The 23,047-nt window shown below is 38.7% G+C and overlaps 1 long non-coding RNA gene across 1 annotated transcript in view; it reads right to left on the bottom strand.

The window, feature by feature from the left end:
• Positions 1 to 1,093: 1,093 nt before the first annotated feature.
• Positions 1,094 to 23,047, bottom strand: part of LOC103877843 — a 36,053-nt gene continuing 14,099 nt past the window's right edge. Inside the window, exons 3-4 of the long non-coding RNA XR_002517420.1 lie at positions 4,991 to 5,065; positions 1,094 to 1,668 (exon numbers count right to left, since the gene is read on the bottom strand). This is a non-coding gene — a long non-coding RNA (uncharacterized LOC103877843). The remainder of the gene's footprint in view (positions 1,669 to 4,990; positions 5,066 to 23,047) is intronic.

The following is a 23,047-nucleotide window of genomic DNA, read 5'->3' as shown; positions in this document are numbered from 1 at the left end:
TAGATGCTTTTTGGAATTGTACAAACTGTATTTATGATGCTTGTACATTTTGGTCCAACTGTTAAATATTTCAATAAGACTCACTGAATTCTTAGTAAATAGAATACTTCCCCTATTCACTTTTGCTCTGTTGAATGCTGGAATTTTGGTGAGTCTGACCCATTACACATATCTCAGATGATAAAAAAACAAAAAGGGCAGGCCATTTGGTTTTGATGTTATGTCTGTTTTTGGCAGTGTCTCAGATTGAAATCCTGTGAATAAAAAGTGGTTCTGAAAAGTTATTCTTAGCCACTTAGGTATAGGCTCTTAGTCTTGAGAAATGGGTAAGGCTTCTGAACGTCTGATTTAGTCATACAAATCATCATTTGGCATATCTCTTTTGTGGATTTTTGTTGGTATTGATTCAAAAGCATTTTCAAAATTACTAAAGAGAGTAGTAGTGCATTTGCACTTCATTGGTTGGATCCTTGAACAGGCTGCAAGTTATTCACATTGGAGTTGACATTTCCCAAATTCTCTGGATGCAATAGAGAGGGTAGAAGGAACTAACATGTATTTATTCATTTGTTTTACCAACAAACTTTTAGTTAGTAAAACACTAACACAACAAACTTTTAGTTATTCAAACACTGAGCTGCATGATTTACACAGAACAACTACCTTACTCACCTTAACAATTCTATAAAACCCATTTTAGAGATAGAGACTGAGACTCAGAGAGGTTAAGTAACTTGTAAATGAAGTAACTAGTAATTGGAGAACTTGAAATTTAAATTTAGATCTACTGGCCTGAATGGGCGGCTCATGCCTGTAATTCCAGCATTTTGGGAAGCTGAGTGGGGTGGATTCCTTGAGCCCAAGAGTTTAAGACCAGCTTGGGTAACATGGCGAAACCCCGTCTCTATTGAAAATACTAAAATTTGTCAGGCATGGTGGTATGCACCTGTAGTCTCAGCTACTCGAGAGGCTGAGGTGGGAGAATCACCTGAACCCGGGAGGTTGAGACTGCAGTGAGCCGAGATATGGCCACTACACGCCAGCCTGGGTGCTGGAGTGAGACCCTGTCTCAAAAATAAAATAAAATATATTTAGGTCTTTCATTTTAAAAGCCAAGAGTCCCTGTCTCAAAAATAAAATAAAATGCATTTTGGTCTTTGATTTTAAGAGCCAAAGCTTTTTCATTAAGCATGGAACCTCATGAATGTGTTATGTATATAAAAACACGACCACTAAAGGAGGCGCTGAAGCTCTGATTTGAGCACAGCCAATCCCTCTAGCCACTAAGGGAATGAGACTATATGAAAAACACCTTCCTCCTGTTAGGGCAGTTACTGAACCTCTGTCTCCCCCATATTTCCTACTTCTGTCCTTTTCCCACCACCCAAGATGTCCCATGAACTCCCACAACAGGCAAATTAGGGAACATCATTTTGAGAGTTCTCGCCAAGCACGCCTCTGACACATCCCCTGGCTTTCAATATGCTCAAAACATTTCAAAAGAGAGGATTTTAAAAAGGAGGTTTAAAAAGAAGCAGACCTGGAGTTGCACAGAGGCAGTGAAGACATCCTTGAGGTCATTCTTTCTTTTTTCTACACTGATGTATTCTCTCCAGAGTGATAATAATCTTTTTTGAAATGCAGGTCTAAGACGGAAGGAATTTTTATCTGGAAGAGTAATATAAATTAGCTTTGACTGCCAGTTTCCACTGATTATTACTTTCCAGGCGGAATTCCTACAAATTCTTGAGGCATGACCTCCAATGAAAAAATAAAACCCCTTTAAAAACTCGTTGAGAAATTCCAGATAACTTTCACAAGAGACTTAATTTTAGAGCATTAACACAATCTTGGTTGGAAAGATAAAACTACAATGCAGTTATTTGGTAAAAGTCATTACTTCACAATGAAGTCATTGGAGATTATTTTACTGTGCTTATCTGCCCTCCTCCAGCTTTTTTTTTTTTTTTGTCTTTTAAACTTGGTTCCTTACCCCCAAAACTAACTTCATTATGCATTACTCAGTGCACTCTAGATTCACCCTTATAAAAGGATAAAGTGTTTCCACAGATAACCAATTGGAAGCAGCCAATGTGGGACTCAACCTACCAGGGTGAGCAAACACTGTTACCGGTTATTACATAGCAGTAATATGTAGCATATATTATCACATACATTTGGTTTTGGAAACCACAGGAAAGAATAAAAAAAGAGAAGGTATAATATGAAATAATAGATTCAAAGAGATATCTGGGTTTTTTTGGAAGAGGTTTAGGTGTGGGGGAAGTGAGAGCATGCATACTGGTGTTTACCGAGAGCCTAATAGGTAACGGGGTGGTGGTGAGTCATCCCCATTGGACAGATGGGGAAAGTTCAAATCAGAAAGGTGAAGTGATTTGTCCAAGGACTCGCGACTTTTAAACAGTGGAGTGGCAGCAACTCGAGTCCAGGAATGTCTGACTGTAAAGTTGGTTCTCTTCCCACTGTAGAGTGTTGCCCTTTCGTGAGTTGGCCTAAGCTTAGATGGGAAAACATGAAGCCTGGAGCCACATGTGCAAAATCTATCAATGGTTCAGAATGGCCTGAAGGGAAAAAGTTATCACTACCTACCACTTGCCCTAAAATTTTCACTTACTTGAAGCTGACTAGTTTTTTCTCGAAGCTGATTTTTTTGGTTGTACGTATATATGCACACATACATAGATATATATAAAGTGTTTCCACAGATAACCAATTGGAAGCAGTCAATGTGGGACTCAACCTACAAGGGTAAGCAAACACTATTATAGGCCTGCTTAAATTTATATATTTGAGACAGGGTCTCGTTCTGTCACCTAGGTTGCAGTGCAGTGGTACGATCACAGCTAACTGCACCCTCAGTCTCCTGGGCTCAAGCAATCTTCCCATCCCACCTCAGCCTCTTGAGTAGCACAGTCTACAGGCAAGTGCCACTATGCCCAGCTAATATGCTTAGTTTCTGTAGGGATAAGTTATCTCTGTGTTCTCCAGGCTGGTCTCAAAATCCTTGGCTCAAGGGATCCTCCCACCTTGGTCTCCCAAAGTGATAGGGTACAGACCTGAGCCACTGCACCTGGCCTATGTAATACTTCAGTATTTGTATACAAATACAATCATAAGGAAAAATATGGTCAAATTATTATCTTTTGGGGCATTTACATGAAGAAGCATGATTATCTTGTGAAAATAATGGTTATTTATTTTTAAATAGAATTTATCTTTCCTATAAATTTTTTAAAATTTTTACTTATGGCCCATGAACAGGTGGAAAAGAGATTTATAAAAGAAGAAAAAAAGCAAGGGAGGTGCTTTATGAACCTATGAGATTCTTTATTCTATCTTTTTTTTTTTGAGACGGAGTCTCGCTCTGTCACCCAGGCTGGAGGGCAGTGGTGCGATCCTGGCTCACTGCAAGCTCCGCCTCCCGGGTTCAAGCCATTCCCCTGCCTCAGCCTCCCAAGTAGCTGGGACTACAGATGCCTGCCACCACGCCTGGCTAATTTTTTTGTATTTTTAGTAGAGATGGGGTTTCACCCCGTTAGCCTGGATAGTCTTGATCTCCTGACCTCGTGATCCACCTGTCTTGGCCTCCCTAAGTGCTGGAATTACAGGCGTGAGCCACTGTGCCCAGCCTATCCTAACATTTCCTAATGTCCTGAGAGTTCAGAATTAGCCAGTGATCGAATTTATCTTTTATATATTTCAAAGTTTGCCTCTTTTTTTTCAAGAATATTTACATTTTCAGGAGTGGTGGCATGCACCTGCAGTCCCAGCTACTTAGGAGGCCTAGATGACAGCCCAGGAATTCGAGACCAGCCTGGACAACATAGCAAGACTCCACCTCTAAAACAAACAAAAAAATTCATATTTTACTGGCTGGCATACACGAAATTAAAATGGGTTGTCTTTTCAATAACAATTCAACATTATTTATTCTTCAGCAGTAAAGTTTCACAGCATGAATTACATTACATAAATCTACTCATTAAGCTTATTGATTGAGCATCCTATTTATTCAAGGCAAAAGAGATACAAAATAAATAAACACATACCCTTCCCCAAGGTATTCACAGTAATCTAAGAAACAGGTACAAAAAGGCATAATTATGGTACAGAATGGTGAGGCTCATGTCTGATATATAAACATATGAGGGAGGAGCATAATTGGGCTTTCCAAATTCCAACCTATTCAGAAATGAGAACTACATGGAAGAAAAATTGTACTAGAATAAAAGGAATTTGTGATTATAGAGCATGGGAAAAATATAAGTTTATTTTCAATTCTATTTAGACCATGTTCTTATTTTAAAATATTTTTCAATAAACCTCAAAAAATCCAAAGCAATTTTATTTGCATTATGCGTCTTAATCTTGTAGTGTTTCTGTGACATGGTGCTTTTATTTCTAATTTATAAATAAATGTGTACCTTAACTTCAGTTACGCAGTTGCCTCCCAGAAAACATAACATAACCATATTCAACAAGATTCTTTAAAAAGTTTTACAACTCTGAAAAACTCTTCTATACTCTCCTATCTTAACTGAGTCCTTTTTAAAAGTGCAATTTAACTCTTCTTCTCATTTTTGATACTTGATATATTTTAAATGACTCTCTTTTTATCACTTGCAAAAAGTGGCCAGTAACTAATTTTCCCCTCTCAAATTCCTTTTTGATTTCATAATAGTTCATATTTGTTTTGAATTTTTTAAAAAACACATGATACAGATAAGCAAAAACAAAGAAAAGAGAATGAAAAAGAGAGAGAGAGAGAGAACTGGGGGTAGTGGCTCTAATTAGAAAAAGGTACTCTGGAATGACCAAAAGTGGGTGTGCATAGCAAGGCAGCATTGCCAGCATTGTTAAGTCTGCACATGCCTCCTGACTTTCTCCCTGTGACGATCCCATAATTCTCCAATTCTTAAATGAAGGTCCATCTGTTATATTTATTTCTTTCTACTTCATGTGTACTTACCTCAGCTCAGAGGTGCTTCAATAATGGTTAACTGATCTTGCTTCTCTCTCTCTCCATCCATTCAGATTACATCGCCTAAATTAATATTTTCCAAGAGTCACTCCTCTGGGCAAGCATTTTCAATACCTTCACTGGTCTTATAGTATACAATATCATTCCAGGCCCTGAGCATATTCTAACAGTAAGTTAATTTTAGCCTTATTTTTTACTATTCCCCTCTCCACCCCTGCTTTCCAGAGCCCAGAAGCTCCTTATGTTGGTGAAGTGTAGGAGGAGCATGGTCCTCAGAATCAAACTGATCTGTGTGCAAATCCTGGCTTCATCACTACAGAGGGTTTGTGAATCTAGGCAAGTTTCCCTATCTCTCTGAGTCTCCATTTTTTTCCATTTATGGAATAGACATAATATTTTTCACCTTGCAGGAACGTGTGGAGGATACATGAGAAAGATATCCAAACATACATTGCCTGGTGTGGGGCACACCTTAAGTTCTCATTAAGAGTTGGTTTATTTTCTGTCCAGTCAGATTGGCCCTTTCCCCTTTTCACCTTGTCTTTGTATGGGATGCCCACTTTTTCACATCCTTCTATTCTTGATGTTTTTCTCCTCTTTGAAGATCTTCTAGGTCATTCCAGCTCACAGGAATTCCTCTGCTTCCTCTAAATGCCTAATACATCACATGGTCTCCTGCTTAGCCATTCGCCATTTGTTGGCGGGATCTTTGAGATCTTTCTTGATATGCTGTCATGTTTTATTTTTATTCTCCTGTATACAGTGCTCCCTGCATTGCTGCTTTGTTTCACAAAATAGACTATGAGCTCACCAAAAATAGGTCTATTCTCTCTGTATTCTCAGTACCTCACACATTTCCAGAAGTATATAAATGTTCCACTATCTCTTTATTGAATTGATTTTTATATTTTATTATCTTCCCTAGGTCTTCCCTTGAATCTTTAACTATGAAATATTATTAATTAATCAATCAATTCATTCATTTATTTGTGCATTTGTTTTCAATAACAATGTATTTGATGTTTACAATGTTCCAAGCACTGATCTAGTCACTCAAGACATAGCTGTAAACTAAATAGACAAATTTTTTGCTTTAATGGACTATCTTATAGTCTAGTGGGTAATAAAACAATACAAATGTAGATTAATAAATAATTTAAGAGTCATGACTACTCTGAGGGAAATAAAACCAGGTGACAGGAGAGCTAGCGACAGATAAGCAGCATTGTGCCTGGGGCCTCGGAATCCCCGAGAAATTTTGGCCATGGGCAGATCATCTGCAGTGGGCAATTGGTTGTTTCTTGTCACCCAGTGGCACTGGTGGTTGGAGCTCGTTTACTATGTGCAGAGCATAGAACATGTGAGCTGTGAGAGAACTCAACAGTGAAGAAGTCTAGCAATTCTCAAATACTATTTTATTGCCATCTATTTATTCAAGTGAAATCTCATAGGGAAGCCCATAACTCCCGGATATTTTCATAATTCCACTGAAAACCTTTGATCTGGCTTATGTTCTTTACTTTTGCAAATGAGGAAATAAGTACAAATGGCGCATGGAGATGAATGGTCAAAAATTAGATGCTAGACAGGTGTGAATGACATCATAAGTATCTTATGATCCCTGATTGGTTCAGGTGACTATTACGTTTTTCTGTTTGGAGAAACAGTTCCCTTCAAAAGAAGTTTACAACTTAAGGATATGATTTATTGCTCCATTCCAATTTTTTAATTATATTACCCAATTATTTTCATAATTTATTCCCTAACTAGTTCTAAGTAGTTTTTAGTTGTTGCTTAAGACCAAAACAATTATCTAATAAATATTTATAACTGATTTACAAAGATAAAGATTGAAGTTATATGTCCCGTTTAGGTTCAGCTGTAAATTGCCTCTTCTCTCTCTGATCCCTATAATCCTTTATACCTCTCTTATGATATTTGCCACATTTTACCTTATAAAATTGCTGTCACAACCTTCTCTGACCCTATACATAAAACTGCAAACAGTCTGAGACCAGGGAATTGTATCTTAATATATTTGTGGTACCCACTAAAAACAGTGCCATGCATTGATAGTAGACGCTAAATAACAAATATTAAATAATTATCCAAGATAATCAGTTTAATTCAAGCAGAGAGAGTCACTGAAACATTGTTTTGAGCACTGATAACATCACTGGCATATGTGGGTAGCCTGCCAGGTGGCAGCCTTGCCAAGGAAAGCATTCATTTGAATGTGTAAGATCTGGTATGTCATCAAAAGCCATTCGTATGATTTCATCGTCATGGCACCTATTTAGTGAGGGACTCTTAGGTTACTCAGAGCAGGATGCTAGGTGCTTTGGGTGGGATTCAGAAGAGGCATAAAATACAATCCATTCCTTTAACAAATTAGCAGTGTAGACTGAGAAACAAGAGTCCAAAATATAAAGTCGTGTATAATTAAGTTCTAAATTGTGTAGTGAAAGTAAGTGAGGCAGAAGTCCAAGAAGTGATCACTAAATGGTGGCTGTGGGGGATAGGGAAGGTACCAGACCCTAGATTGCCATGAAAACACATATTGAGATGCCAAGTCATCTACACAGATCTCTGAGGGAATTAAAGGCTAGTCTACACAAGGTCATAGCACAATGAATCAGTCACAAGAATGAAGAACAAAATTGGCTTTCATTTTTCCTATCAGGAAAGAGGCTTGGCTTGACACAGTACTGCAGGTTTCAAAAATTCCAGTGTCAGATATTGTTCCTAAAGGAGAAACATTCTGAGAACTTGTGAGAATGCAAATTTGTCGTTGCACAGGAGGACGTCAGCCAAAGAGTTCCCAGACATTACTCACTGGTTCGGCATATCCCTCAACTTACTAGGCTAAGTTGTGCCATGTCACTGAGGGGACCACAGTCTGTTCTTACATGGACTCTGGCTCAATAAATTAAGAATGGGAAGGACCAAAATTTACAGTGTGGAGATGAAAGGTACAACCTTATAAGGAGAGGTCATAAAAGAAAAATGTTAGACTATCTGGAACGCCAGGTGATGAGACATGACATATAACATGGGTAGTTAACCCATCAGGAGCTCTAGAAACAAATATATTCCCTTTCTTTCAGGATGTAGAGTACCCTGTAATTGGTGTAGGAAGCATATAAGGTGCTGTTTTCATAAGTCTTTAGCCTGATGGAAAGTTATGCAGAAGTTAGAAAAGAGATATACTGATGAAAAAAACAGCTGAAGATGCCTCCTCCTCAAGACTATTCACTTATCTGTAAAAGATGTTTTGGGGTCCCAAAATTGGATGATACTTCTCAGGACTTCATAAAATTATTATGAAGACTATAATGGCTGGTGTAGAACACTAAAATAACTGTGCATGTCTTAAACTGATGCACACAACTTGATTGAACAGGATAATGGCACAATAGCAGAATGTGATATTCAGGGCATTGGGTATCTGTTGAAAACCCTATTGTTTACAAACAGAAATCTGTTGACCACTTACTCTGTGTTGGGCGCTGTACCAGGTGCTATAAGAATATGAAAGAAATACAAGGCTGATTCCTCTGCTGAGAGAAATCTAAAATTGGGTTGGAAATGAGGATCTGTATATGTCCTTGGTAAAACAACCTCTTCCTTCCAACAACGCCACCTTCATCATCACTATCATCTCTGAACTGCAATGCTTCCATTTTGTTTTTGCAGTATTTTATGACTTCACCCAGGAATGTTGACAGTATTCTCCAACTTCCAGATTAAAGATATTTCATTGGTTCAGGTTATCTCAGGTTACATGAAAATCTTACCTTTGGCACTCTGAGAGTCTCAGCTGTTACTAGAGTTTTCTAGCAGACAATGAACTCCATACATGTAATTTAGTTCATATCAATCATACAGAACATATAAATGATATAAATTAACAGATAAATATACATATGAATGTTATCTTCTTGAGTGTAGACTTTGAGAGGCCAAAGTCCAAAATACTTTGGAAAATCTCTTTGGAAATTGCCTTCAACAAGTGCATTGCATTCTCTGGTTTCTTAATGCTGTCAGATATGTAACTTGTAAACAATAAATTTTATAAGTAGCCAAAGGTTATTGGGAGCTCTGATGATTAATTTTGTGTCAATATGGCTGATCCACAGGGTACCCAGATATTTGATTAATGATTATTCTAGTGTGTCTGTGAGTGTATTTCTGGATGAGATTAACATTTGAATTGGTAGAATGAGTGAAGCACACTGCCATCCCTAATTTCGGTGGGCATCATCCAATTAGTTGAAGACCTTAATAGAACAAAAAGTCTGAGTATGAAAGAATTCCTTCTGCATAACTACAATCAAGATGGGACATAAGTATTTTTTATATTTTTTTCCTTTGGACTTGAATGAAAGCACTGGCTCTTCCTGGGTCTCCAGCCTATTAGACTTGGACTGGAAGTACACCATCACTTCTTCTGGGTCCCCAGCTTGCTTATGTAGGTATTGGGACTTGTCATCCTCCATAATTATGTGAGGCAAATTCTTAAGATATATAGGTAGGTAGGTGGACAGACGGACGGATAAATAGAGAGAGAGAGAGAGAGAGAGAGAGCTAGATAGATAGAAAGTAAATCTCCTATTGGTCCTGTTTCTCTGGAAAACCCTTACTAATGCAGAGGCCAAACTCAATGAATACATTAGTTGATAAGCTGATAATACAATTTTTGGTCACATGTACTTCAAATGATATATATATACACATACATATATATGTAAAATGTGTGTGTATACATATATACACACACATATATAGAATCATCTCATCCCTTATTTTTCTTATGGGATCATAAACTGACTTTGAAAATAACTTTAAAATGGGAATTCCAAATACGTCTTGAGCAATGGAAGTATGTGGCAGAGACCACTAGCTGATCACAAATCCATTTCTTCTTTCTCCTTAGAATGCAGCTTGACTGCGTTTCCCAGCTGTCTTGTTTGTGACTGAGTCTTGACATATACCCCTTTTAGATATGGCTCATAAAGATCTCCCATACAAGATTTCACACTCTTTTCTGTTCAGTGGCCACGTTAGTCATGAATTGAAGATGGTGGAATGTGAGATGGTTTCTTCCAAACCCAAGTCCCTCCTGCATCAACTAGAAGAGAGCTGATTAGGAATACTCATTTTGGATTTTTTAGGACCAAAAAATAAACTTGCATTTTGTTAAGCCACTGAGATATGGGTAGTGTGGCTATTTTGTAACCTTAGTTGATGGCTGAAATTACCTAATTAATAAGCCACATCATTAGAATTAGAGCAAAGGTGAGAACATTAGAGGACAAGATGCATGTCAATAACATCTGGTTTTATTTTTAATATTTGATATGATGTGGCTCTGTGTCCTCACCCAAATCTCATCTTTAATTGTACTCCTATAATCCCCATGTGTTGTGGGAGGGACACAGTGGGAGATAGTTTGAATCTCTATCACAGTGGGAGATAGTTTGAAACCATACTCTTCTCGAGGTGGTTAACAAGTCTCACGAGATTTGATGGTTTTATCAGCTGTTTCTGCTGTTGCTTCCTCCTTATTTTCTCTTGCTGCCACCATGTAGGAAGTGCCTTTCACCTCCCACCATGATTCTGAGGCCTCCCCAGGCATGTGGAACTGTAAGTCCAATTAAACCTTTTTATCTTCCCAGTCTTGGGTATGTCTTTATCAGCAGCATGAAAACAGAGTAATACAGTAAATTGGTACCAGTAGAGTGGGGCATTGCTGAAAAGATACCCGAAAATGTAGAAGCGACTTTGGAACTGCATAACAGGGAGAGTTTTAAACAGTTTGAAGGGCTCAGAAGAAGATAGGAAAATGTGGGAAAGCTTGGAACTTCCTAGGGACTTGTTGAACGGCTTTGACAAAAATACTGATAATGATATGGACAATGAAATCCAGGCTGAGGTGGTCTCAGATGGATATGAGGAACTTGTTGGGAACTTGAGCAAAGGTGATTCTTGTTATGTTTTAGAAAAGAGCCTGGTGGCATTTGGCCCCTGCCCTAGAGATTTGTGGAACTTTGAACTTGAGAGAGATGATTTAGGGTATCTGGTAGAAGAAATTTCTAAGCAGCAAAGCATTCAAGAGGTGACTTGGATGCTGTTAAAGGTATTCAGTTTTAAAAGGGAAGCAGAACATGAAAGTTTGGAAAATTTGCAGCCTGACAATGAGATAGAAAAGAAAATCCCATTTTATGAGAAGAAATTCAAGCCAGCTCCAGATATTTGCATAAGTAATGAGGAGCTGAATGTTAATCCCCAAGATAATGGGGAAAATGTTTCCAAGGCATGTCAGAGACCTTTGCAACAGCCTCTCCCTTCACAGACCTGGAGGTCTAGGAGGAAATAACGGTCTTGTTGGCAGTGCCCAGGGTCCCCGTGCTGTGTGCAGTCTAGGGACTTGGTGCTCTCTGTCTCATCTGCTCCAGCCATGGCTGAAAGGCACCAATGTAGAGCTTGGGTTGAGGCTTCAGAAGGAGCAAGTCTCAAAGCCTTGGCAGTTTCCACATGATTTTGAGCCTGCAGGTGAACAGAAGTCAAGAATTGTAGTTCGGGAACCTCCACCTAGATTTCAGAAGATTTATGGAAACACCTGGATGCCCAGGCAAAAGTTCGCTGTAAAAGCAGGACTCTCATGGAGAACGTCTGCTAGGGCAGTACAGAAGGGAAATGTGGGGTTGGAGCCCCCACCCAGAGTCCCCACTGGGGCACTGCCTAGTGGAGCTGTGAAAAGAGTGCCAGTGTTCTCCAGATCCCAGAATGGTAGATCCACTTACAGCTTTGCACTGCACACCTGGAAAAGCCACAGATACTCAACACCAGCCCTTGAAACCAGCTGGGAGGGAGGCTATACCCTGCAAAGCCACAGGGGTGGAGTTGCCCAGACCATGGGAACCCACCTCTTGCATCAGCGTGACCTGGATGTGAGACCCGGAGGCAAAGGTGATCATTTTGGAGCTTTCAAATTTGACTGCCCCACTGGATTTCAGACTTGCATGGGCCCTAACCCCTTTGTTTTGGTCAATTTCTCCCATCTGGAATGGCTGTATTTATCCAATACCTGTATCCCCATTGTATCTAGGAAGTAACTAGCTTGCTTTTCATTTTACAGGCTAGCAGGCAGAAAGGGATTTGCCTTGTCTCAGATGAGACTTTGGACTGCGGACTTTTGGGTCAATGCTGAAATGAGTTAAGACTTTGGGGGACTGTTGGGAAGGCATAATTGGTTTTGAAATGTGAAGGCATGAGATTTGGAGAGGCTGGGGCAGAATGACATGGTTTGTCTCTGTGTTCCCACCCAAATCTCATCTTGAATTGTACTCCTATAATTCTCACATGTTGTGAGAGGAACCCAGTGGGAGATAATTTGAATCGTGGAGGACGTCTCCCTCATACTCTTCTCGTGGCTGTGAACAAATGTCATGAGATCTGATGGTTTTATCAGGGGTTTCTGCTTTTGCATCTTCCTCATTTTCTGTTGCCTTCACCATGTAAGAAATGCTTTTTGCCTTCTGCCATGATTCTGAGGCCTTCCCAGCCATGTGGAGCTGAAAGTTCAATTAAACCTCTTTTTCTTCCCAGTCTCAGGTATGTCTTTATCAGCAGCATGAAAAAGGACTAATACAATATTCATCTTAAAACATAGGACTTACATCTTGGCCTGTTAGAACTCAGTTACTACCATGTGTTGTTTGTCATGTCGATGACTAGAAGTCACAGAAGCCAAAATGGTAGGTGAGTTGGAATTTCACTTTTAGTTTTGATCTACTTAAGTTGCCCTCATTAACAATGAACCAGTTACATTTCTTATTTAATGCAGATAAAATTTAATATTTAAAAAGTAGTGATAGTATGCTCTCTGGGAAAGAATATTATCAGGGGTCAGAAGATCTGAGATTGAGTCTCAGCTTTGCTATTTACTGATGGAGTGAACACACTCCAAGTCTATTACCTCATCTATAAACCAAAGTGATATTATAACACCCCTCCCTGTGTTGTTGAGAAGACCAAAGTGATACACACTGAAAGGGAGGGAATGTTTTTGACTGTTTACAAGGTACAAAAACATTGTGCCTATTTATGGGGGTGATGAATACAAAATCCAACAGTTTTTACTCCCTCATATTCTCACATGCAGTCAGCCCTGCCTGCTCCCTGTCTGAGGTCCCCATGGCTTTCCAAGAACCTGGGAACCTTAACTTACAAGAGCCCAGATTGGAACTTGTGGGTTTGAATAGCTGGTTTGAGTTGGAAGACATGCCATAAGCAAGCACTCAAGTGTCCTGAAAGCAGGAACAAACAGATCAAAAGATCAAGGCCTATGAGTAAAATAAACAAAATGGGAATTCTTTGAGGATGGTTGCAGCCTGCCCTTATCTCACTTTGTCCAAGCTTGGACTTCAAAGCACATTTTGTGACTCAGATCGACTAAAAGCAAAGGCCAGGCTGTGAATTATTGAGTAGGGGGGGAAAGGAAATAATGGCAGTCTTGAGGAGAAAAAGTGAAGTGAAATAAAACTTGTTTTCATGATTTTCATTTTTCCGTGAGTGTACATCCCTTACCCCCATGGGAAAAAACTAACAATACGTGTAGGAAAGTGGTTAAGAAAATGGATTTTGCTGTCAGTAAATCCTGAATTAGCATCTCAGTTCAAGTACATGTTCTCTATGTTCTCTTGGAAAATTTAACTGTTAGTAGCCTCCAATTCCTTGGTAAAGTGAAAATAGTTCCAATGTCTAAGGATTTCTGAGAAGTAAGAAAAGTGTTGATGAAGGTGAAGCATTTAGCACAGTTCCTGGCACATAGGGAGAGATATTAAATATTCACTTTCATTGTCTTTGGCTTATCCATTCTATCATTTTGGTTTATCCATTCTACATTACCCACCCTGTAGTCTTATCCATCATATAAAATTATTGCAGAAAATGTTTTTTCCCTTAGTTGTCTAGTCTAAGAGTTTTATTTTTCTTTCTCCCTGAGCCTGGACATGGAGTTTCTGCTTAACCACAACCTTTATCTTTCAGTCATGGAATGGAAAATAGGGAGTGAGAAATGCAATATATGTTCTTGAAGTTTAAAAATTGTGAGATGCAGCAATGTCACCTGAAAAAATGGTAAAGTGTGAACATGCATGGACTGTGTTGGATGCTGTAATCCTGATTGGCCATCAATCTACTTTTCTGGAATAACATTTGTCAGCAGTAGGAACATATTTGCTTGGAACTAGAAGCACAAATATTCTTGGCAGGAATAATATCAGCATTTTTGCCCCCATACCCACACCAATACCAATCTTTGATGCCATTTACACTTTGCTTTGCCTTCCCTTCAATCTTGTAGGTTTTTTTTATTATTATTAAGGTGGGCACCATGTCTTTTTCATCTTTCTATCATTCTCCTTTCACAAACTAGCATGGTGTTTTGGATATAGTAGTTCCCTAATACAGATTTTTTTTTTTTAATTTATTTATTATTATTATGCTTTAAGTTGTAGAATTTACATGTGCATAACATGCGGGTTTGTTACATATGTATACTTGTGCCATGTTGGTCTGCTGCACCATCAACTCGTCATTTTACATCGAATTATAACTCCCAATGCAATCCCTCCCCCTCCCCCCTCCCCATGATGGGCCCCGGTGGTAGTGTTCCCCTTCCTGAGTCCAAATTGATCTCATTGTTCAGTTCCCTATGAGTGAGAACATGCGGTGTTTAGTTTCAGTTCTTGTGATAGTTTGCTAAAGATGGTTTCAAGCTGCATCCATGTCCCTACAAAGGACGCAAACTCATCCTTTTTTATGGCTGCATGAGTATTCCATGGTGTATATGTGCCATTTTCTTAATCAATCTGTCACTGATGGACGTTTGGGTTGATTCAAGTCTTTACTGTGAATAGTGCGCAATAAACATACGTGTGCATGTCTTTATAGCAGCATAATTTATATCCTTTGGGTATATCTAGTAATGGGATGGCTGGGTCATATGGTACATCTGGTTCCTAGATCCTTGAGGAATCGCCATACTGTTTTCCATAATGGTTGAACTAGTTTACAATCCCACCAACAGTGTAAAAGTGTTCCTATTTCTCCCACATCTCTCCAGCACCTGTTGTTTCCTGACTTTTTAATGATCGCCATTCTAACTGGTGTGAGATGGTATCTCATTGTGGTTTTGATTTGCATTTCTCTGATGGCCAGTGATGATGAGCATTTTTTCATATGTCTGTTGGCTGTATGGATGTCTTCTTTTGATATACCATATCCTTTGCCCACTTTTGATGGGGTTGTTTGTTTTTCTTGTAAATTTGTTTGGAGTTCTTGTAGGTTCTGGATATTAGCCCTTTGTCAGATGGTAGATTGCAAAAATGTTCTCCCATTCTGTAGGTTGCCTGTTCACTCTGATGGTAGTTTCTTTGCTGTGCAGAAGCTCTTTAGTTTAATTAGATCCCATTTGTCAATTTTAGCTTTGCTGCCGTTGCTTTTGGTGTTTTTAGACATGAAGTCTTTGCCATGCCTATGTCCTGGTGGTACTACTAGGTTTTCCTCTAGGATTTTTAGCGGTATTAGGTCTAACATTTAAGTCCTCTAATCCATCTTGAATTAATTTTCATTATAGGGGTAAGGAAAGGATCAGTTTCAGCTTTCTACTTATGACTGTAATTTTCCAGCACCATTTATTAAATAGGGAATCCTTTCCCCATTTCTTGTTTTCTCAGGTTTGTCAAAGATCAGATGGCTGTAGATGTGTGGTATTATTTCTGAGGACTCTATTTCTGTTCCATTGGTCTATATCTCTGTTTTGGTACCAGTACCATGCTGTTTTAGTTACTGTAGCCTTGTAGTATAGTTTGAAGTCAAGGTAGCGTGATGCCTCAGCTTTGTTCTTTTGACTTAGGATTGTCTTGGAGATCACGGGCTCTTTTGGTTCCATATGAACTTTATTTTTTTTTTTTTTTTTGAGGCCGGGTCACCAGCTGTGTCGCCAGGCAGGAGTCGCGGTGGCCTTTGATCTCGGCTCACTGCAAGCTCCGCCTCCCAGGTTCACGCCATTCTCCTGCCTCAGCCTCCAAGTAGCTGGGACTACAGGCGCCCGCCACCACGCCCGGCTAGTTTTTTTGTATTTTTAGTAGAGACGGGGTTTCACCAGGTTAGCCAGGATGGTCTCGATCTCCTGACCTCGTGATCCACCCGCCTCGGCCTCCCAAAGTGCTGGGATTACAGGCTTGAGCCACCGCGCCCGGCCCCATATGAACTTTAAAGCAGTTTTTTCCAATTCTGTGAAGAAACTCATTGGTAGCTTGATGGGGATGGCATTGAATCTATAAATAACCTTGGGCAGTATGGCCATTTTCACGATATTGATTCTTCCTATCCATGAGCATGGTATGTTCTTCCATTTGTTTGTGTCCTCTTTTATTTCACTGAGCAGTGGTTTGTAGTTCTCCTTGAAGAGGTCCTTTACATCCCTTGTCAGTTGGATTCCTAGGTATTTGATTCTCTTTGAAGCAATTGTGAATGGAAGTTCATTCATGATTTGGCTCTGTGTTTGTCTGTTATTGGTGTATAAGAATGCTTGTGATTTTTGCACATTAATTTTGTATCCTGAGACTTTGCTGAAGTTGCTTATCAGCTTAAGGAGATTTTGGGCTGAGACAATGGGGTTTTCTAAATATACAATCATGTCATCTGCAAACAGGGACAATTTGACTTCTTCTTTTCCTAACTGAATACCCCTGATTTCTTTCTCTTGCCTAATTGCCCTAGCCAGAACTTCCAACACTATGTTGAATAGGAGTGGTGAGAGAGGGCATCCCTGTCTTGTGCCAGTTTTCAAAGGGAATTTTTCCAGTTTTTGCCCATTCAGTATGATATTGGCTGTGGGTTTGTCATAAATAGCTCTTATTATTTTGAGGTACGTTCCATCAATACCGAATTTATTGAGCGTTTTTAGCATGAAGGGCTGTTGAATTTTGTCAAAAGCCTTTTCTGCATCTATTGAGATAATCATGTGGTTCTTGTCTTTGGTTCTGTTTATATGCTGGATTATGTTTATTGATTTGCGAATGTTGAACCAGCCTTGCATCCCAGGGATGAAGCCCACTTGATCATGGTGGATAAGCTTTTTGATGTGTTGTTGAATCCGGTTTGCCAGTATTTTATTGAGGATTTTTGCATCGATGTTCATCAGGGATATTGGTCTAAAATTCTCTTTTTTTTGTTGTGTCTCTGCCAGGCTTTGGTATCAGGATGATGTTGGCCTCATAAAATGAGTTAGGGAGGATTCCCTCTTTTTCTATTGATTGGAATAGTTTCAGAAGGAATGGTACCAACTCCTCCTTATACCTCTGGTAGAATTCAGCTGTGAATCCATCTGGTCCTGGACTTTTTTTGGTTGGTAGGCTATTAATTATTGCCTCAATTTCAGAGCCTACTATTGGTCTATTCAGGGATTCAACTTCTTCCTGGTTTAGTCTTGGAAGAGTGTAAGTGTCCAGGAAATTATCCATTTCTTCTAGGTTTTCCAGTTTATTTGCGTAGAGGTGTTTATAGTATTCTCTGATGGTAGTTTGTATTTCTGTGGGGTCGGTGGTGATATCCCCTTTATCATTTTTAATTGCGTCGATTTGATTCTTCTCTCTTTTCTTCTTTATTAGTCTTGCTAGTGGTCTGTCAATTTTGTTGATCTTTTCAAAAAACCAACTCCTGGATTCATTGATTTTTTGGAGGGTTTTTTGTGTCTCTATCTCCTTCAGTTCTGCTCTGATCTTAGTTATTTCTTGCCTTCTGCTAGCTTTGGAATGTGTTTGCTCTTGCTTCTCTAGTTCTTTTAATTGCGATGTTAGAGTGTCAATTTTTGATCTTTCCTGCTTTCTCTTGTGGGCATTTAGTGCTATAAATTTCCCTCTACACACTGCTTTAAATGTGTCCCAGAGATTCTGGTATGTTGTATCTTTGTTCTCATTGGTTTCAAAGAACATCTTTATTTCTGCCTTCATTTCGTTATGTACCCAGTAGTCATTCAGGAGCAGGTTGTTCAGTTTCCATGTAGTTGAGCGGTTTTGATTGAGTTTCTTAGTCCTGAGTTCTAGTTTGATTGCACTGTGGTCTGAGAGACAGTTTGTTATAATTTCTGTTCTTGTACATTTGCTGAGGAGTGCTTTACTTCCAATTACGTGGTCAATTTTGGAGTAAGTACGATGTGGTGCTGAGAAGAATGTATATTCTGTTGATTTGGGGTGGAGAGTTCTATAGATGTCTATTAGGTCTGCTTGCTGCAGAGATGAGTTCAATTCCTGGATATCCTTGTTAACTTTCTGTCTTGTTGATCTGTCTAATGTTGACAGTGGAGTGTTGAAGTCTCCCATTATTATTGCCTAATACAGATTTTAAACAAGAAAAAAGGCTTAACTATATTTAATCTTCCTCATAGTTAAAGAAATGCATCATGATTATACCACCAGGCCATCAGACATTAATGGTGAGAATTTGAATATACACATAATCCAACAAACATTTCTTCAGCACTGATTTTGTATCTGGTGCTGTGCATTTTTTCTTTTCTATATTTCATGTAACTTTCTATTAAAATTGTGTTGGCTAAATACATAGAATGCTTTTAATAACAGGTATCCTGCAGATAACCAATAAAAACCTTTTACCAATAATATTTTGAATTCTATACATTAAAAATATATATTGTGTGATTCAGGAAATCCCTTGGAAGGTTACAGTGGAACCATCTTACTTTTGTTTGAATTACTGTAATCTTTCTGCTTTCTGAGCACTTGCCAAGCTGCTGTAAAAGGAAGAAGCTTGTGATGTGAAAGGAAAGAGGAAGAGTGAATGCTGGTGCATTGGACAGTTTGGGAAAGGTGCTTTCCCAAGTTTGGTGCCTTGGGAAGTTGAGGAGAAGGACATATTGCAGGAGGAAAGAGGGCACTGGACTTCTGAGGAAATCTGGGGCAAGTGAGGACTGCAGAGAGGTGGAAAAGGGTCAGGGGCTGTAGAGGAATGAGTGAGAGGACAGCTTGGATAAACTTCACTTTGAAATTTTGCCAGGGACCCCAAGTATTCCTTTCCCTGATTCTTTATATCAAGCACACCCTTTGTTCTAGGCTCTTTGTGCCTCCTTTCCTCCTCTCCCTCAAAACAAAAACAAAACACACATATCACATCATTTTTGGAGTTGAAGAGGTCTCAGTGAAGGCTGTGTCCAATGAGCAGCTGCATGAGGACACAAGTGGACCCCTGGGGAAACCACACCAGGCAGGCCTTGGGGCTGGGAGTGCCCAGTAGAAGCTGAGCATGGGAGAAAGGTTTTCTGGGGGCACAGTTCGTGGGCACACTTTCAAGAGTACCATCTTGAAAGAGAAGGCAACTAGAAGCTCTCTACCTCTTTCTTCTAAAGCATTTTTGTGGGCACCTTGTCTGTTTTTTCAGTGCTCCTGGGGATTTTTGTCCCAAATCTAACAACAGTCAGAGCATGTGACTTCAGGTGGTATTGGGCTGAATTTGTACCTGAAGGGGATGGGCTGCACTAGAGAAGGTAGCAGTTCCTCTTCTCCTGGTCTATTGGTGGGCCCTCCAGAGATGTAGAGAGGAAGCACTGAAGTGACAACTTACTAACCAGAAGTCTTATCGCTGTGACTACAGCTACCGATAATGGTCCTTACAATGATTATGAATGATGATACTAATACAGTCACACTTCAGTGATTCCTGTTTTCTAACATCTCTTTTTCTGTTTAGTATTATAGGTTATAGTATTGTAGGTTATTGTGACTATGGCTCATCTTGCCTGCCTATCTGCAAGTTTTTGGAAGGCAGAGCTCGTTGTTCTGTCTCTTCATGTTTATAATCCTTTATGTCATCCAGTATAGAGCCGTGTGCTCTGACCCTTGGGAAATGACAATGTAGAACAAGTCATAAGTGAAAGAATGTGGGCTCTGGACAAGTGGAAAGGAGTTCACTGTCTACTGCCACTACTACGTTGTGAGTCACCAACAACAAACTACTTAACGTCACTGTACCATTTAGGATTATGTTGGGTTTGTCTTAAACAGTTTTATTTTTCTCATGTGACAAAAGCCACCTTAAAGGTTGGTGGCTTTGCACTCACAAGACAGCTGCTCCTCTTTCAGTAGCATATCCAAATTCCAGCAAGAAAGGGAAGGGCTGTGTGAAAATGTATTAAAAAATAAATTTTTATAGCATCTTATGGTTTTCAGAGAGTTTTCTCTTAAAAAAAAAAAAAACCACTTTTTTTTTTTTTTTTTTTTTTTTTTTTTTTCGAGATGGAGTTTCACTCTGTCACCCAGGCTGGAATACAGTGGTGAGTGGTGTGATCTTGGCTCACTGCAACCTCTACATACTTCCGGGTTCAAGTGATTCTCCTACCTCAGCCTCCCAAGTAGCTGAGATTACAGGTGCCCACCACCACACCCAGCTCATTTCTGTATTTTTAGTAGAGACAGGGTTTCACCATGTTGGCCAGGCTGGTCTCCAACTCCTGACCTCAAGTGATCCGCCCACCTCAGCCTCCCAAAGTGCTGGGATTACAGGCATTAGCCACCCACCCGGCCTTTAAACTTTTATTTTAGGTTAATGTGCAGGTTTGTTACATAGGTAAATTGAGTGTCACAGGGGTTTGGTGTATGGATTATTTTGTTACCCAAATAATAAGCATAGTACCTGATATATAGTTCTTTTTATCTTCACCCTCTTTCCACCCTCTACCCTCAAGTGGGCCCCAGTGTCTGGTGTTCCCTTCTTTGTGTCCATATGCACTCCATGTTTAGCTCCCACTTATAAGTGAGAACATGCAGTATTTTGTTTTCTATTCCAGCGTCAGTTTTCTTAGGATAACAGCCTCCAACTCCATCCATGTTGCTTCAAAGGACATGATGTCATTATTTTTATGACTGCATAATATTCCATTGTATATATGTAGCACATTTGAAAATCAAATCTACCATCATTGGGCATTTAGGCTGATTCCATGTCTTTGCTATTGTGAATAATGCTGTGATGAATATACACGTGCATGTGTCATTATGGTAGAACAATTTATATTCCTTTGGGCATATACCCAATAATGGGATTGCTGTATCAAATGGTAATTCCGTTCTAAGCTCTTTGAGAAATCACCAAACTGCTTTCCACAATGGTTGACAGAGAGTTTCTAAATACACCATTTCATTTGATAATATATTGTGAATCTTGAGCTAGCATATCTTTATTGATCCATTAACACAAAGATTTTGATTCAGTAGGCCTGAGATGAGGTCTTAGAATCTTCGTTTTAACAAATACCACAGGTGATTCTGATGCAAGTGACTCAATGAAAATTCTTTGGAAAGCAATGTCTTAAAAGAAGCATCTGAATAACAGAATAATAACTATATGTTTGATATCTGTGCTTGTACATGTTGGGAGGGATGTTTGTGTGTGTGTGTGTGTGTGAGTATGGGTGTGTATGTTTTGAGGAGGGGTTGATTCTATAAGCTTTACTGTTGGTAACATAACCAGATCTTACCATAAATGAGAAATATAATAGATATTTTAAATATTATTGGGAATCTCAAATTTAGATCAAAACTGAGAAGAATCTTTGCCTTTAAAAAGTGTGATATATTATTATAGAAATACTACCTTGCAAGAATAGTTGAGATGAAGTGCAAAAGCAAAGAAATTAATGTTAACATCATCAGGATTCATATAAATTTTGATAAGTCAAAAATTTGTATGAAATTGAGGACTTTTGGCTGATTAGGCAATTTACAGTTGGCAAAAGCTGCACTTGAGTCAGTCTTCACCTAGAAAATTTGACTTCCTGTTTCTAAGAAAAAAAAAATTCTCTTAAAAAACTCTCATAAAACAACTCCCAAGGCTTCTTGCACATCAAATAGCTCTTACAGAAACAAATTTTGATGAGGTAAGTGTAAGGAATTTAGTAACATATGGATTAAATTTCCTTTAAAATAGACATCATTTTAAAATTAGGAGGAAAAAAAGTTCTTGGTAAAATATGAAAATATGTTTTGATTTTCCTTGAACCCCAAACACAATTTGAAAAATAGTTCAAGATGTTCACCAACCACCCCCCCCAATACAGCTGGTTTCACCCATCTTCAGTTCCAAGATATGAACTATTGGGAGCTCTGGTGATTATAAATATTACAAAAAGATCAGCAGATACTGGCAAAATGTCAGAGAAAAGGAAACAGCAAAACTTTTGAATACGTACAATTAAAAGTTAGGGTGTTTTTCTTCAAAAACTTAGGGATAGGCAGTCCGTCCCCTAAAAGCTGAAGAATAATTTAAATTCTTTATTATTTTTCAGAAGACAATGTGGATAGCTAAATATTTCACGAAAACTTCTCATTATAATAAAATGGAAAAAAATGCCCCATGGCAAGAAAAAATTTGGTGAAAAGCTACATGTACCTATAAGGACAAACCTATCTCAAAGATCCAATAATATTAATATTATTTTATAGAAGCAGATACTCTTACAAATTTTGATCATGACTATTTAGCTCGGCTGATGAAGGCTGGTATTAGCAAAATTAAGATCATGGTGTTTATCATCAAAGATTATTGAATTTTGTTAAATGTTTTTCTGTATCAATTAAAACTACCATTTCTATCCTCTCTTCATTCTGTTAATGTGGTATATTACACTGATTGACTTTTTTTTAAGTTGAACCATCCTTGCATTCTAATAATCAGTCTCATTTTGTCATAGTGTATAATACTTTTAATATGCTGTTGAATTTGGTTTGCTAATATTTTGTTAAGGATTTTCATATTAATGTTCAAAAGGATTATTGATTTGTAGTTTTCTTGTAGTGTCTTGTCTGGATTTAGTATCAGGGTAATGCTGTCTTCCAAGGATGAGTTAGAAAGTGTTCTCTCCTTTTAAAGTTTTTGAAAAAGTTTGAGAAGGATTCATATTGATTCTTCTTTGAGTGACTGATAGAATTCACTAGCAAGGCCATCAGGTCAAGGAATTTT

This window comes from Papio anubis, chromosome 1 (genome assembly GCF_008728515.1).
Source record: "Papio anubis isolate 15944 chromosome 1, Panubis1.0, whole genome shotgun sequence".
NCBI lineage: Eukaryota > Metazoa > Chordata > Mammalia > Primates > Cercopithecidae > Papio > Papio anubis.
This window is presented reverse-complemented; position numbering and strand designations above follow the sequence as displayed.